We start from the raw sequence: 16,246 nt of genomic DNA on the forward strand, positions 1-16,246 counted from the left end.
AGAGAGAGAGAGAGAGAGAGAGAGAGAGAGAGAGAGAGAGCGAGCGCATATTCAAGGACGTGTGGGTGCGGGAAGGTAGAAGTAAACTTTAATATGGACATTGGATTTAGAGGTACTGAGTTTTTCTGTAAAGTGATTTGTACAAAAGGATGAGGCTTTTCCTCTTCTGAGTTTTTTTTTTTTAATCAGCTATTTACAAATTTTTTTTTATTTATGAAAGTCACACATCACCTTAAAAAGAAAGTACTGACCCTTGCTACAATGTAGATGAACCTTGGAAACATAATGCTAACAAGCCCGGCACAAAGGATCACATATTGTATGATGACATTTACATGAAATGTCCAGAAGAGGCATATCCACAGAGACAGAATGCAGATTTGTGGTTACGGGGGAGATGCGGAGAGGGGGCCCTAGGAAGTGACTGTTACCAGGTGCTACAGGGTTTCTTTTGGGGGGATGCAAATGGCTGGATTAAGCAGCAGTGGTGGTTACACAATTTTGTGAATATACTAAAAACCATGAGTTCTACCCTTTGAAAGGGTGAGTTATATTTTATGAATTTTACTTCCATTTAAAAATAATACATAGTCATCGTACAAAATTAAAACCTACAAAGATCTATAGGGCAAAACGGGAAAATCCCCGTTCTCCACGAGCCTACTTCCCAGTATTTGACGTGTATCCCTCTAAATGCTTGTGTACATATATAACTTATGTACTTCTTAGAGTAAATAGGATCATGCAATACACGCAATTCTGCACCTGTCCTTTTCCTTTGAACAACTAGATTTCTCATGTTCTGTTTAGAGGCTCCGCTCCATTGCAGTGTGTGGCTGGACTGAAATTGTTCCGTCAGGTCTCACATCCTTCTTCATGCCCTTATGAGGGGGGCATTTATTAGGCCAAATTTCCAGCAGTGGAACTGCAACATAAAATATATATACATTTAAAGTTTTAATAAAAATTGCCATCCAAAAAATTTGCACCAATTAAGAAGGTCATCTATAGGGATTAAGCTTCCCTGCTTTTCCACTCCAAAAGGAATGCCTTTTATTTTTATTTATATTTTTTAACGTTTATTCATTTTTGAGAGAGAAAGAGACAGAGACAGAGCGTGAGTGGGGGAGGGGCAGAGAGAGAGGGAGACAGAATCCGAAGCAGGCTCCAGGCTCCGAGCTGTCAGCACAGGGCCTGACGCGGGGCTCAAACTCACGAACTACGAAATTGTGACCCGAGCCGAGGTGGGTCACTCAACCGACTGAGCCACTCAGGTGCCCCGAGGAATGCATTTTAATGGAAAGCGTTCTGGTACCTTCTTTTAAAAAACATAATACATGCCTTATAGAAAACTCTGTAGGGTCTTGATTTTGTGGTAAAGCCCATAGAGACTGTATTTCAAAGTAGAATATGGATTATTTGGGGGAAACAATCGATTAAGTCAAAAGGTTTTGTTTCATATGTATTAGTAACAGTAGTAATTGGTGAATCTTCTCCCTTCCTCCCGCTTTCTGAAAAGTAACAGATTGTTCATAGCTGTTCATTTTTGGCCAGATGGATCTGCTTCTCTGTATGTCCGGGGTCATGGGTGTCTTGCTTCAGTGCACTTGAAGGGGTCGTGCAGTGTTTCGTTGAAGAATTCCTATGACCTTTATGTGTCGTGATGGTTCTTACTCCCCAAATCATGAATGTGTCTAACGACTGGTCAATTATGTAGAAACAAGATGAAACCATTTGAACTTTTCACTTTTCAACTAGTTGTTTTGTCCTTGGATGAATAAACTGTAAGACAAACCAGAAAAATTGACTTGATATATCTATAGATACATATATAGATGTATCTATAGATATCTATGTATAGATATCTATCTATATCATGCTTTCAGCTCATTTGCAAAAAAAAAAAAAAAAAAAAGAAGATTGTTCTCACTTAAGAATTTCAAGCAAGTTACCTGCACGTCTGAAAATAAATTGTTGGTAAAAATAACACAAGTATTCAGTTATGCCGGTCAGTCAACACGCCAGTTTCTAAGTAAAGAATAAATTGAATGTAGTCAAGGATGATTGATACCACACGAAAACTAGTTTTTCCTAATTCTCAAAATCACCTTTTGTGCTAATTGGGTATTTATGATATTAGCCAAACAACCATTTTATTTAAAAGGATTTAATCCTGTGTGTAACCTTACAAAAATAGTTTTTCAATATTTTACCAATAACCTTTGATCATGTTTCCTTCCACCCTTTTATTCATATATGTATGAAGTAATGAAGTCTTTAAAGAGGGGTAGCATTAGAGAGTTCTTCTTGTAACTTTGAACTTCGGTGGTCATGGAGACTGCTATTATTTTCATTTCAGAGGTTAGCCAGACAATTTAACACAAAGGCTTATTTTCAAACATTCCTGATCCTTAAGCCCAAATAGGCTTATGTTCTATATTTAGTATTGATTTAGTATTACCAGGAAGCAATCATTCTCGGGACCCTGGTTTCATATGTTCTCGGTTAGAGAGCAAGCACAAAAGATAAGCAGTTTCTGGAAAGTTTGCACATCACAGAGCTGGAATTTTGGCATTATCCTCAAATAGGACAGTCTTTCCGGACCTCCCTTAGAAGAGTTGTTCTTAAGCATTTCAGCCTATCCGTGTGCCCAGACCGCTCAGGGCGGCTATCCAGTATGCGGGGGTTGGGGGTGGGGACACAGGGAGAGGGGTTAAAGAAAACATATGTTGCTTAAGGGAAAGGCTTGGCAGCCTTCACGGCATTTCATAACCGGGGTCACTTCATTCCATGAAACTTGGAAATGCAGCTAGCCGTGGGCCACTTCCTAGAAAGATCGACACAGAACCTGGAACATTTCACTTCCTTATTTTCTTCCTTTGATGCCCTCCTGGAAACTCTCTTACCTTAATTCCCGTGATCTTCCCCCCGCCCCATGAACGCTGCTCCTTTCCTGACTATTCTCCCTAGCCTGATGTGAGTGTTCCACACTGTTCCAGTCTTTGCCCTCTCGTATTGTTCTCACTTATCACCGTGATCGGCTACAGCGGTCCGCCGTGTGTTCTGCCGATGAGGCCCCATCCCGGAGCACAGTCGGCTCCACCCGCTGAATAGTCTCCCGGACACGTCTACCCGGTCTGCTGGCTGCTCGGCGCGAGTCCCCCCCTGAGTTGTCCTCGCCTGAGTTTTCTCTCTTTGTCAACAACGCCCTCAGTCGATAGGGCTACGGTTGGTCCGCGTCAGCTTGCCAAGTTCGTCGCCATCTGTCCTTCTGCCTTTTGGATCCGTCCTCTCCATTCTTGCTGCTGACACACCAGTTTGGATTTTACTCGGCGTTCGCTTGTCGGTTTTTCTCTTTCCCCTTTTGCCCAGAATCCTGACTTCTGTTTCCACGGTGCACCCATGTTCGTCAGACTCTTCGTTCCTTCGTTTTCTTGGGGGGCCAGTTCTTGGCCTCGCTCCCTTAGCTACTCAGGCTGCGTGAGGTGGTTAATCACCTCCGCTGCCTCTAGACATCACTGGCCTCAGCGTCCTGCTTCTCTCAGTTCTCGGCCATCCTTTCGCCTCCCCCGTGCCTGGAGTTCAGTCTACTGTTCCATCTGGGAAAGGTGACCCACTAGAGGTGGTGGCAACAGCGTGGCCCGGTGCCACGACAGATATTGGTGTTTCATCTCAGGTTCTCCACATCGGTCTTCAGTCCTTTTTACTTACCTGTCTTTCCTTTTATACTTAGAAAACTGTGACACACATAAGCGTAGGGACTCTCGGTTCTGGTGGCCTTGGCGCGGATCCTGCGTGACCTTGATTAAGTTAACGGAATCTCCGCCTCCGTGATCCCGTGTCTAAAATGCAGGTAAAGATAGTAGCCCGTGCACGGTCTCGTGGCGATGAAAGGAGAGAACAGAGACTCGAGACTCTCCCGTCCCCTGACACGCCGGCCCTCGTTCCTGTGTTCCCTTCTAGTTTGACCTGTTCCTCTCCTCTTCTCATATGATGTTCTTGAAAGTCAAGTCCCCACGTGGCGTCTCCGCCTCCATATTGTTCCGACCCGTTCCCCCAGCTTCGCCACACTCACTTCTGTTCACACCCCTCCGCTTTCTCAGCTACCCTGGAACTGCTCCAGCAAAGCCCACCCGTGGCCGCTGCCAAAGCCTGCGGCTACCCTTCGGTTCTTATTTCCTCGACCCCTTGACTGTAACGTCCCCGAGTGGCCAAAGCCCTGTCACGCGGTCCTCTGCTAGTCTGCTTTTGCGGCTAACCCGGGAATAAGAGTAACACATTAGATGACAGGGACCAAGACGGAAACGCCTAGTCCCCTTTCCACACGTGATCCTTCAGATACGAAAGTAAAGCTATCCTGTCACTTGGAACATTTTAGATTTTCACTATTCACACCTGACTTGACGCTCATTATACCGGAATGAGAAAATACACACAAGCAGACATAAAAATTTCAAAGCTCCCATAATCTTACGAAGCATCAAGTCACCATTCTCTCTCCCGTAAAACCTTCAAACATTTCTGCGCGTATGTGTAGTTATATCAAATGGGCGCATGTTATACCTGCTAAGTTGTATCCTGCTGTCTCCATTTAAAAGTTGGAAATATCTTCACAGTTCAGTAAATGCACTCTACCATTCTTATTGTTTGCATGAGACTCCCTTTTGTGGATGTATGATAGGCTAGCCATTTCCCTATCATTAGATAGTTCCGTTTCCAGGTTTCGTGGTTGCTATTATTTTGCTCTTGCAAAAACGGTGCTGATGCAATGGTGAAGAAACAGCAGAGAAGAATATTCTACAGAACAACTGGCCGGTACTCTTCAAAGAAGTGAATGTCTCGAAGATCGAAGACACACTGAGCAAAGGTGACAAAGAGACGTGACAACTAAAAGTAATGTGTGATCCTGAATCGGGGACTGGTTCGGGAAAACAGAATTCTTGCTGGGCAGGACATTTGGGGAACTATTGAGTAAATGTAAATACGGATTGAAGATCAGATATTACTATGTCAATGTTAATTTTGATAATGGTGGTTATGTAAGAGAATATTCTTGTTAGAAAATATACACTGAAGTGTTTAGGAGTAAAGGGTCATGTCTACCTTTTAACTGGTTCAGGAAAAGAATGTGTGCATGTGTGTGCGTGCGTGTGTGTGCGTGCGTGTGTGTGTGTAAAGAGATAAAGCAAGAACTCTTTGTACTATTTTTGCAACTTTTCTATAATTTTGAAAAAAAACTTCAAGTACACCAACAGAAATAGCAGCAATTATTAAGGGAGCCTGAAGAAGGTCCAAACTCGGAACAACGATCTGGGGAGGGGAGAGGAACCACATTCTGGAGGAAAGAGCATGAACTATATTTAGATCAAGTGGCCTAGAGAGAACTCTCTCCCTCCCCATGACTCAGGGTGATTCCCAATGTTTTCTGCTGACGTACACCCAAAATACAGGAAATTGACCTTTCAAGCTGTTTTCACCCTTCAGATACCACCGCTTTGTTTATATTTCAATGTCCTCGTCTATCTTAGGTTCCTTTTTCATTTTGTTGAAGTAACATTTCCTTTCTTCTTATAGGAAGCATGGGTAACAAATATTTAAAAATAAATAATGCTGAGATGAACATTCTTATACATATAGCTTTCTGCCCTTGTCTGATTGTATCCTTAAGATACATTTCTAAACAGAGATTCCCAAGTTAAAGTTTTGGGCACATTTTTCGAAAAGTCCATTAATTCATACTGTGAAATGCCCTGCAGAAAGATTTTACCATGAACACATGACCCAGCTTCAACGGTTGTCAGCCAATTTCCAGACTTGTTTCATATATACCCTTACCTGTTCCCCTCCCATACACCATAATTGATTTTAAAGCAAATCACAGACATAGCATTTTTATGTATTTATTTACAATTATATATCTCTAAGATACAATCCTAATTTCAGCACTCACTTTATATATTATTAGTGTCTCTATATTATATGTGATACAGGCATACATTCCGGGCAATCCTAGTAGACTGTATAAAATTAGATGCTTATTAATGTAGTTTTATACTGATTTGAACTCCCCGAAGACACTTAAGAATATTAAGAGATATAAAATAGAGGTAAAATACTGTTGCTAAATGATCTTTACAAACATGCAGCAGATAGTATGCCTTTAAAAGTCCTCACACAAAGTCGAGTGGAAACATTTCTAGATACTCATGTAAATTTCAGAATGTTACCTGGATTCAGCTAAACAAATTATTACTAACTAGCTACCAGAGAAAATTCAATTAATTTGTTGCCTGATCAATTGCTTTTTAAATTTCTAACAAATGGGATCGCCTGGGTGGCTTGGTGGGTTAAAGCATCCGACTTTGGCTCATGAGCTCACGGTTTGTGAGTTCGAGCCCCGCATCAGGCTCTCTGCTGTCAGTGCAGAGCCTGCTCTGGGTTCTCTGTCTCTGCCCCTCCTGCATGCGCCTATGCTCTCTCCTTCTCTCTCAAATAAACAAACAAACAAAAAAACAAACATTAAAAATAAAATAGGGGCACCTGGGTGGTTCAGTCGGTTAAGCACCTGACTCTTGATTTTGGCTCAGGCCATGATCTCACAATTTGTGGGTTCCAGCCTCGCATCAGGGTGCACGCTCGCAGTGCAGTCTGCTTTGGATTCTTTCTGTCCCTCCCCTGCTTCTCAAAATAAATAAACGTAAAAAAATAAATTTTTTCACAAATGGTGGAAATTAGACATAGTCTTAATTCTGTAGCACACAAGGTCATTATTAAAGTTATTTATATTCGTGATAATGTAATATTCCTTGAAACTTGATTCCTAGGTTAGGAAAATGTTTCCAACAAATTTCATGAGAACTCCTTTTCACTGGTAGCTATTTCGTGTAGCCTGTGGACATGGGTGTGGTAGATGTGTTGGTGCCCTCTCTGGGTCCCTTTACCGGCTAGTGCCCTCATCCCACATCTGCTTGCTGTATGGTTGACGCCTGCGATCTCTGGTTACTCGCCCTTGTCTTATGGGAGCCTGGGAGGCTACACTCTCCCCCTTCCCAGGGAACCAATGGTACTAGGATACCACGTCCCTGTCCCCTAGCTCAAGAGGAGACCAACGTGAGTAGGCCCTGGGAGTTGGCCAGGGCTAGACCTCACCTGAGGCCCTACCCTTGCTCTGCTCTCTCCCTGTCCCTATCCTGCTTTGATTCCTCCCTTGCAAGGTTTTCCTTAAAAGCACCCCTCCACAAATCAGATCATTGAAATAACCTACCAGTCAAGGAAAGAGGTATGCTCTTGGTTTAGAAGTTTAGGTCGGGAGTCCACTGGTAATGAACTTTGAGCAAATGTGTGCACCCCAATGGCATCAATACAGCTTGCTAAACAGGGTTAGAGGAGAGAGAAGAGGAAGGGGACTTTGCCCATGTCTGCCAGAAACGGAACATTCAAAACAATTCCGATAAGATTCTAAGACAAACCGCGACTAGATTTCTCATCAACTTCACTCAGTCCTACTCCATTTTCTACGCAGAGTAGCAGTCTACTCTCATGAAGTCATCTGCCTCCGGGCTAAGATAATCCTGGAAATCCTAAGAGTTAGGAGTACTGGAACAGTCTGACAGTTTTATGCACAGTATCAGCTTACGGAGAAGCCGGCTTCGGTTACTAGAGCCCTTCCCACCGATGCTCTGAGACTGTTCTTTGTCATTCCTTCTAGAAGTCTCACTCTCTAGCCCAGAGCTAATCTACGGAACTTTCTACAGTGTTGCAAATGTTCTTTGTGCTCATACAGTAGCCACCAGCTGCAAGTGGCTATTGAGCATTTGAAATGTGGCTAGTAGGACTGAGGCACCCAAGTTTTAATTCATTTAAACTTAGATTTACATAGCCACGTGTGGTTGGTGGCTACTATATTGGATGGCACATCTCTATCTAAACTACAGCAGGGACCTTGGGGCGCCCTGGGGGTGGCTCAGTCAGTTAAGCGTCTGACTCTAGATTTAGGCTCGCGTTATGATCTCACAGTTCATGAGTTTGAGCCCCGTCTCGAGCTCTGCACTGACAGCATGGAGCCTGCTTGGGATTCTCTCCCTCTCTCTCTGCCCCTCCCCTGCACATGCTCTCTCTTTTTCTCTCTCCCTCTCCCCCCAAAATAGATACACTAAAAGAAAATTTTCAACGATAGCAGGGACCTTTAGGCAAGCCTGAAGGGAGAGCAGAGACCACAGGTTGAAAGACCAAATTGTTCTGTTCGTTTCTTACAGTAACCAAAAGTGTCAGAATGGAGGAAAGCGGAATATCTTATTAGGGAGCTGTACACGAGGGAACGGACCAGCTTGTAACTATTAGTGTACGATAACCCTGAGGCGAGAACACTTTATGAAGAAGGAGGCGTTGGGTAAATGTTCAGGGTGTTACAATCTGTCCAGTACGTCGTGTGCTACAATCGCTATGGAACAATAGAGCTATTTTAAACTGGGCAGTAAAACCTTTGTTACAAGGCAACTTGTTAACAGTCCCTTCATTAGCCCTTACACACGTGAATGGGAACCTGTCACTACTCTGCTTGAAAAGATGCACAATTCCCTATACTAATAAAAAGTAACCTAAAGTCACTTGAGCTGCTTTGTACTTGACAACTTTGCCTATACCGTGAGCCTCAACTATAAGATAGTTTACTGTTGATCTCATTAAAAATATAGGAAGCATACCTATTATACCTAATTATTTCTAACATACCCCTCCCCACCTTTGCTTGTGAGACCACGTGGTGTGTGTTAACTAACTGGAGTGTAAATAAAAACTTGGGGGGAAAAAAAGAAAGAGATGTCAGCATACGGCCACGGCCAGTAGCCACGGCCTTAGCTATATTAATAACCAGAGTAACAGTGCTTCCTTAAAGCCCTGACAGGAGGTGACCTCACCTTAGGGACTTCTAGCTTCTTTAGAAGCAAAGAACCCTTATAAAATCCTGTTTTATTTGCTGATTTTTCTACCGTTGGCTCTAGCAGAAACACTCAAATGCAGCACAGAAGCATGAAAGTCAGCAGGCCTTTTTATTTTAATTTTCTTAATGTTTATTGACTTTTGAGAGAGAGAGAGAGCGTGAGCGGGCCAGGGGCAGAGAGAGAAGGAGACACAGAATCCGAAGCAGGCTCCAGGCTCTGAACTGTCAGCACAGAGCCCGATGTGGGGCTTGAACTCACGAACCGGGAGATCATGACCTGATCAGAACATGAGGTTCTGTTTCCAAAAAAGAATTCAATATATACATATTTGAATATATGAATTTAAACATACATACACATAGTAAATAATGATAGGTGGCATTACTTAAGCTTTAAACCTTAGTTTTTATATTTTTTAATTCTTTCCCCTCTTTTGTAAGTAATCTCTACTCCCAACTTGGGGTTTAAACTCCCAACCCCGAGATCAAGAGTCCCATGCTCGGGACACCTGGGTGGCTCAGTCGGTTGAATGTCAGACTCTTGATTTTGGCTCAGGGCATGATCTCACAGTTGGTGAGTTTGAGCCCCACGTCGGACTTCTCTGTCTCCCTCTCTCTCTCTCTGCTCCTCCCTGCTCGCTATCTATCTCTCTCTCTCAAAATAAATAAACATTAAAAAAAAAGAGTTGCATGTTCTGACTGAGCCAGCCAGGCACCCCTAAACCTTAGTTTTTAAAATATAATTACTCTTAAGACATTGTTGATTTTTACCATCATGATTTAAATGTTATAACCCAATGCCCAGAGCTTGCTTTCTTTTTCTTTTTCTTTTTTTTTTTTTTTTACATTTTTTTAATGTTTACTTTTGAAAGAGACGGAGTGTGAGTGGGTAAGGGGCAGAGAGAAGGAGACACAGGATCTGAAGCAGGCTTGAGGCTCTGAGCTGTCAGCACAGAGCCCGATGCTGGGCTCAAACTCACGAACCGTGAGATCATAACCTGAGCCGAAGTCAGACGGTTAACTGACTGAGCCACCCAGATGCCCCTCTACTTCTTTTTTTTTTTTTTTTTTTTTTTCCCCTCTACTTCTTTTAACACTACTTTCCAATGGAAGGAACCAGGGCTTTTTGGAAAAACAGCAGATTCCAAGGCTAGGACAGGAAAGGTACAAGATGAGCCTTGGAGTATCTTGTGGTGCCAGAAATTAAGGAAGTGCTCAAAGAACGATGGGGAAATAACCACAAAGATACAGGAACCAACATGGAGGGACTCCCAACAGCCAGATGTGAAGCAATTTGGGCAACAGAGTAATTAATGCTACTAGTGGATCATTATGTATAGGATAGAATTCCTGAGTCCGTCGTGATTTAAATAATTTAAAAAACAATGAATAGGGAGAAAGAAAAGCTCTTTATTATAGTAGCATTCCAACTAATATGTGAAGAAGGAATGATGTTCATGGGAAAAAAATCAACATTCGAGAAACACCCCAGTAATAATTGTTTCAGTGAACAATCACCAATGCACGTTAGAATTAGTCAGTGAAAGTTTGATGAGGAACAGAATATTTACATAGTCTCAAAGTATGTGGAGTTTCTGGCCCCAAATGGAACACCTGAAATTCAGACAAACCCAGATCGTGGGAGATTCTGCAGAATAACTAGCCAGTGTCCTTCAAAAATGTGGTCATAACAGACTGAGGAACAGTTCTGGAGTAAAGGAGATTAAGGAGATTTAAGGAAATGCATGTGTGCTCCTGGATCAGATCTTGGCCCAGAAAAGAACATTAATGGGACAATTGGTGACGTTTAAATAAGGATTCCAGATTAGTTAAAAATGTTATGTCAGTGTTAATTTCCTGATTTTGATCATTGTACCAGATGTGGTTATGTTGAATGTTAACACTGGGGAAGGGTATATACATCTTGCTCTACTTACAATGGGCAATTGTAAGTTGAAAATATTGGATATAAAAAAATGCATTTACTACACCTAACCTATCAAACATCACAGCTTAGCCTAGCCTAGCCTACCTTAACCGTGCTCCAAACACTTACATGAGCCTACAGTTGGGCAAAATCATCTAACGCAAAGCCTATTTTATAATAAAGTGTTGAATATCTCGTGTAATGTGTTGAATACTGTACTGAAAGTGAAAGAAAGATGGTTATATGGGTGCAGAATGGTTGTCAGTGTATGGGTTGTTTACCCTCGTGATCGCGTGGCTCACTGGGAGCTGTGGCTCACTGCCACTGTGTCCAGCATCACGAGAGAGGGCCATACAGTACGTCACTAGCCTGGGAAAAGATTGAAATCCAAAATTCCAAGTATAGTTTCTACTGAATGTGTATCACTTTTTCACCATCATAAAGTTGAAAATTTGTAAGTTGAACCATTGTAAGTCAGGAACCATCTGGACTGAGAAGTTTGAGAGAGAAAACTAGAGAGGTAGGACAATCAGGAGGGTGTTGTCCCAGAAGCCAAAGGAATAGAGTCAAAAAGAACACAGTGATAGGGGCACCTGGGTGGCTCAGTGGGTTAAGCATCCAACTCTTGATTTCAGCTCAGGTCATGATCTCACAGTTCATGGGTACAAGCCCCGCGTTGGGCTCTGTGCTGACAGCTCAGAGCCTGCTTGGGATTCTCTCCCTCTCTCAACGCCCCTCCCCCACTTGCTCTCTCCCTCTCTCTCTCAAAATAAATAAATAAACATTAAAGAATAAGAGAACACAGTGGTAAATACATCAAATGCAACAGGGAGAACAATTATAGAAGGTCAAAAATAGTGTCCATCGGGAGCCTGGGTGGCTCAATCAGTTAAGTTTCCGACTCTTGATCTCAGCTCAGGTCTTGATCTCAGGGTCGTGAGTTCAAGCCCTGTGTTGGGCTCCGCACTGGGCATGAAGCCTACTTAAAAAATGAAAGAAACCTTTGGGGCACCTGGGTGGCTCAGTAGGTTAAACGTCAGACTTGAGCTCAGGTCATGATCTCACGGATCATAAAAATAAATAAATAAACTTAAAAAAAATAAGCTAGGGCTGTAACCAAACAATATTTATTTATTTATTTATATTTTTATTTTTAATTATTTTTAATTATTTTATTTTTTATTTTTTTAATTTTATTTTTTATTTTTTAAAATTTACATCCAGGGGCGCCTGGGTGGCTCAGTCGGTTAAGCGGCCGACTTCAGCTCAGGTCATGATCTCGCGGTCCGTGGGTTCGAGCCCCGCGTCAGGCTCTGTGCTGACAGCTCAGAGCCTGGAGCCTGTTTCAGATTCTGTGTCTCCCTCTCTCTGACCCTCCCCCATTCATGCTCTGTCTCTCTCTGTCTCAAAAATAAATAAACATTAAAAAAAATTTAAAAAAAAATAAAATTTACATCCAAATTAGTTAGCATCTAGTGCAACAATGATTTCAGGAGTAGACTCCTTAGTGCCCCTTACCCATTTAGCCCATCCCCCCTCCCACAACCCCTCCAGTAACCCTCAGTTTGTTCTCCATACTTATGAGTCTCTTCTGTTTTGTCCCTCTATCTGTTTTTATATTATTTTTGTTTCCCTTCCCTTATGTTCATCTGTTTTGTCTCTTCAAGTCCTCATATGAATGAAGTCATATGATTTTTGTCTTTCTCTGACTGACTAATTTCCCTTAGCATAATACCCTCCAGTTCCATCCACGTGGTTGCAAATGGCAAGATTTCATTCTTTTTGATTGCCGAGTAATACTCCATTATACATACATACCGCATCTTCTTTATCCATTCATCCATCCATGGACATTTGGGCTCTTTCTATACTTTGGCTGTTGTTGATAGTGCTGCTGTAAACATGGGGGCGCATGAGTCCCTTCGAAACAGCACACCTGTATCCCGTGGATAAATGCCTAGTAGTGCAATTGCTGGGTCGTAGGGTAGTTCTATTTTTAGTTTTTTGAGGAACCTCCATCCTGTTTTCCAGAGCGGCTGCACCAGCTTGCATTCCCACCAACAGTGCAAAAGAGATCCTCTTTCTCCCCATCCTTGCCAACATCTGTGGTTGCCTGAGTTGTGAATGTTAGCCATTCTGACAGGTGTAAGGTGGTATCTCATTGTGGTTTTGATTTGTATTTCCCTGATGATGAGTGATGTTGAGTATTTTTTCAGGTGTCGGTTGGCCATCTGGATGTCTTCCTTGGAGAAGTGTCTATTCATGTCTTTTGCCCATTTCTTCACTAGATTATTTATTTTTTGGGCGTTGAGTTTGACAAGTTCTTTATAGATTTTGGACACTAACCCTTTATCTGATATGTCATTTGCAAATATCTTCTCCCATTCTGTCACTTGCCTTTTAGTTTAGCTGATTGTTTCCTTCGCTGTGCAGTTTTTTTATTTTGATGAGGTCCCAGTAGTTCATTTTTGCTTTTGTTTCCCTTGCCTCTGGAGACATGTTGAGTAAGAAGTTGCTGCAGCCAAGATGAAAGAGGTTTTGCCTGCTTTCTCCTCGGGAATTTTGATGGCTTCCTGTCTTTACATTTAGGTCTTTCCTCCATTTTGAGTTTATTTTTGTGTCTGGTGTAAGAAAGTGGTCCAGGTTCATTCTTCTGCATGTCGCTGTCCAGTTTTCCCAGCACCACTTGCTGAAGAGACTGTCTTTATTCCATTGGATATTCTTTCCTGCTTTGTCAAAGATGAGTTGGCCATACGTTTGTGGGTCCACTTCTGGGTTCTCTATTCTGTTCCATTGATCTGAGTGTCTGTTCTTGTGCCAGTACCATACTGTCTTGATGATTACAGCTTTGTAGTATAGCTTGAAGTCTGGGATTGTGATGCCTCCTGCTTTGGTTTTCTTTTTCAAGATTGCTTTGGCTATTTGGGGTCTTTTCTGGTTCCATACAAATTTATTTATTTATGTATTTATTTATTTATAGTTTTATTTTTAATTTTTTAAAAATATAATTTATTGCCGAATTGGTTTCCATACAACATCCAGTGCTCATCCCAACAAGTGCCTTCCTCCATGCCCATCATGCACTTTCCCCTCTCCCTCCACCCCCCCCATCAACCCTCAGTTTGTTCTCAGTCCTTAAGAGTCTCTTATGGTTTGGCTCCCTCCCTCTCGTAACTTTTTTTCCCCCTTCCCCTTTCCCATGGTCTTCTGTTAAGTTTCTCATATTTATTTATTTTTGAGAAAGAGATAGCAAGTAGGGGTAGGGTAGAGAGAGAGAGGGAGACAGGGGATCCAGAGCGGGTTTTGTCACCCAGGTGCCCCCCAAAAAACTTTTTTTAATTAAAGTTTATTTTTAAAAACCATAAGGAAGCAGAAAGCAACTTCCATTAGCCGTGTGGGATTTTGAAAGCTCTAGAAATTAGTCTTATATAAAAAACTATTTGCAGTAATATCAGAAGGCTATAAAAGGTGTAAGACAAGGGCAGACGGCCTTATGCCCTGAAAATAGTTTGTCATTAAGAAAACCCTGATATAGACATAGAACATTAGAATGGCGATTTAATGGGGGAAACTCTGGGTGATTGGTGGCTGACAATTTTCAGATGAATAGGTACAGCATTTTAAAAGAACTCAGGAAGAATACGTTGGTCTTATAATAGCATCTGGCCTTACTTGTTATAAACTCATTTCTGTGTTCCACCTAAAGCCAGCATACATGACTTACAATAGCACTTAACTTGCTGTAGACATTCCTGTCGTAAAATGTATTAAAACAAACATTTTTTGGGTGACTGGGTGGCTCAGTTAGTTAAGTGTCTGACTCTCGATTTCGGCTCAGGTCACGATCTTGTGGTTCATGAGTTCGAGCCAGCTGATGATGTGGAGCCTGTTTGGGATTCTCTCTCTCTCTCTCTCTGGCTCTCCCCCATTCGCTCTTTCTCTCTCAAAATAAAAAAATAAACTTTAAAAAAACCACAAATTTTTCTAAGAACCTCATGGACATTTTTCTGAGAACCTGAGATGTGGCATTAAGAGAGGACTTTAGGGGCGCCTGGGTTGCTCAGTTGGTTGAGCGTTGGACTCCTGATTTTGGCTCGGGCCATGATCTCAAGGGCTGTGGGACTGAGCCCCGCATCGGGCTCTGCTCTGATTGTGGAGCCTGCTTGGGATTCTCTCTCTCTCTCCTTCTGCCGCTCCCCTGGGCTCACCCTCTCCCTCTTTAAAAAATAATAGATACTAAATAAAAAAGAGAGGGCTTTAAACATGTTCATTCGCTCATTCATTCATTGATTCAGTTATGCATTTACTTATTTATTTTTAGGATGGGAGAAACTTGAGTCTGTGTACAGGCCCACGGGGAAAGACTAGAAGGAAGGACAAGAGGTATGGGAGAATAAAAGTAGCTATCTGACAGAGACAGGTACCAGAGGCGATGGATCGCAGGGTGTACCTGGATCTGCCAGTCAGAGGAGGGACTCCTCACCTCTGGGCCCGGAGGAGAGAGAGGACACAGCATAGACGTGGGTGGACGGGACTGACGTGTTGCATCCTTGTTTCATTCACTCTCTTCGTAAGTTAATGAGTTGAGTCTATCCTTCGAGAATGAGGATGATGAAGTTGAAGGGGGACAGACGTACAGAACATGACTGAGGGGGGACATGATGGGGGGCAGACCAAGGTCTTGGAAAGGATTGTGGAGGGGTGTTTAGGGCCTAGTTGAGACCCGGGCCCACGAATGTATAGAGGAACCAATCTCCGTGGTTGTGGGATTTTCTCCAGCCGCACTCTGCAGCCTAGCGGGGGTAGATCAGACAGGCTGGGGGGTGGAGCCAAGATGTGGCTTTGCCGCCCTGGCAGAGCAGAATTAGGAGGGTGCAAAGGACTCCACACTGAAGGTGGGATCCACACGGAAGCGGGAAGTAAGGGAAGGCGGGAGCGGAGTGGTAGACGGGGGACTTGGAGGTCTCCCGATGACTCTGAAGCACAATTATGCCAGGCAGGGTGGCCAGGGACAACTAGGGACGAAGAAAATTGTGGTCGGAGATTGGGATACTGTAGTGAAGAGCCGCCAGCAACAGCGTTGGAAGGCGTCCCCCCTGCCTGGCCCTGCACCGCTGCAGGGGGCTCTATGCTCCCATGTGCCGGGGACCGCTAACCCAGCATCTTGTCCAATGTAAAGTTTTGAAAAATGTTTATTTATTTTGAGAGAGAGAGAGACAGAGAGTGAGCGAGCACGAGCAGGGGAGGGGGAGAGGGAGAGCATGCCAAGCAGGCTCCGTGCTCAGCGTGGAGCCCTACGTGGGGCTCGATCCCACGACCCTGGGATCACAACCTGAGCCAAAATCAAGAGTCGGACACTCAATGGACCGAGCCACCCAGCT

At 43.1% G+C, this 16,246-nt stretch overlaps 2 protein-coding genes across 2 annotated transcripts in view; both read left to right on the top strand.

Annotated features, from left to right (window-relative positions):
• Positions 1 to 8,324, top strand: part of PHF6 (PHD finger protein 6) — a 57,057-nt gene extending 48,733 nt beyond the window's left edge. The window contains exon 11 of the mRNA XM_042973723.1: positions 8,256 to 8,324. The gene's annotated coding sequence lies outside the window, so the exon portion shown is untranslated. The remainder of the gene's footprint in view (positions 1 to 8,255) is intronic.
• HPRT1 (hypoxanthine phosphoribosyltransferase 1) overlaps positions 4,765 to 16,246 on the top strand; it is a 51,303-nt gene continuing 39,821 nt past the window's right edge. The window contains exon 1 of the mRNA XM_042973726.1: positions 4,765 to 4,867. The gene's annotated coding sequence lies outside the window, so the exon portion shown is untranslated. The remainder of the gene's footprint in view (positions 4,868 to 16,246) is intronic.

Source organism: Panthera tigris, chromosome X (genome assembly GCF_018350195.1).
Source record: "Panthera tigris isolate Pti1 chromosome X, P.tigris_Pti1_mat1.1, whole genome shotgun sequence".
In the NCBI taxonomy this organism is placed as follows: domain Eukaryota; kingdom Metazoa; phylum Chordata; class Mammalia; order Carnivora; family Felidae; genus Panthera; species Panthera tigris.